Source organism: Neophocaena asiaeorientalis, unplaced genomic scaffold (assembly GCF_003031525.2).
Source record: "Neophocaena asiaeorientalis asiaeorientalis breed wild unplaced genomic scaffold, Neophocaena_asiaeorientalis_V1.1 scaffold206, whole genome shotgun sequence".
NCBI lineage: Eukaryota > Metazoa > Chordata > Mammalia > Artiodactyla > Phocoenidae > Neophocaena > Neophocaena asiaeorientalis.
The window spans coordinates 2,462,959-2,464,218 of record NW_020174578.1 but is presented as its reverse complement, the minus strand read 5'-3'; the positions used below and the strand labels follow the sequence as shown (position 1 = coordinate 2,464,218).

Sequence of the window (1,260 nt, the reverse complement as noted above, 5' to 3'; positions counted from 1 at the left end):
GTGCTCGCTTTGGCAGCACATATACTAAAATTGGAGCGGTACAGAGAAGATTAGCATGGCCCCTGTGCAAGGATGACACGCAAATTCGTGAAGCGTTCCATATTTTTAGCAAATATGCTTTCACAGCACACCGTGTGTGTATGTAAAGATAAGTATTTAATTCTTACTGTTCACTTTTCACTGACAAAGGAAAAAAAGAAAAAACTACAGAAACTGTGGTACAACCTTACATGCTGTTCGGGTCCTAGTTGTACCCACCTTTGGCCAGTGACATAGCTACTCAAGAAACCTTCCCAACAGAGTACAACAGGGTGAGAATCTGAAATCACTTCCGATATCCCCTACTAGATATTGACTGTTATATCAAGTAGTAAGTGATAAAACATTTAATTGACAATGAGTATAACTGTGGACGACTTCTGATTTTGTTTTTAATTCTGTGGATTGTGTTTAAACAATTCCAATGTATGTTCCTGATTTTGAGATACTAAGTGGTATCGCACAGTTGTCACTTTATCGAATGTGTACAACAGTTCCATGAAGTTTATAATGCACACCCTTGTATAGCTGCAGGTGCTAGAATTAAAATTGATCTGTTATCATAAGGAAAAAAAAAGGCAAGGCCAAAGATAACTTTGTGGACTTGGGCATATAGACGTGGCTCTTTCTCAGCAACCTAAATGCCCATCGACAGATGAATGGATAAAGAAGGTATGGTACATATATACAATGGAATATTACTCAGCCCCAAAAAGGAACGAAATTGGGTCATTTGTAGAGACGTAGATGGATCTAGAGACTGTCATACAGAGTGAAGTAAGTCAGAAAGAGAAAAACAAATATCGTATATTAATGCATATATGTGGAACCTAGAAAAATGGTACAGATGAACTGGTTTGCAGGGCAGAAATAGACAGAGATGTAAAGGATGAAAGCCCTGAATTATTTTGTAATAGGATTTGTAAAGGATGAAAGCCCTGAATTATTCCACTGTTGCCAGGGGTAATTGTAACTGATTAAAGCCATGATGCTTTCACCACTTCTCAGCATTGGGAAGGTACTTTCTGGGTCTGTGGATGAACTACAGAAAGTTTATGATTATGTTAGAGCGTGTGCAGGTATATGCACACCATGAAGAGGTTTCAGGAATTCCTCACCAAAATGCAAATTGTAGATTCTTGTAAAAGTGGTATGTTTAATTAAAAAATACATTTCAGCTACTCTTCTAGATTCTTTTTCTTTTTTTAATTTTCTAATTTC

General features: G+C 37.1%; 1 non-coding gene across 1 annotated transcript; it reads left to right on the top strand.

Annotated features, from left to right (window-relative positions):
- LOC112408498 (U6 spliceosomal RNA) lies at positions 1-107 on the top strand. Its single transcript, XR_003004952.1, has one exon. It is a non-coding gene; the product is annotated as a U6 spliceosomal RNA (small nuclear RNA).
- The last annotated feature ends 1,153 nt before the right edge of the window (positions 108-1,260 follow it).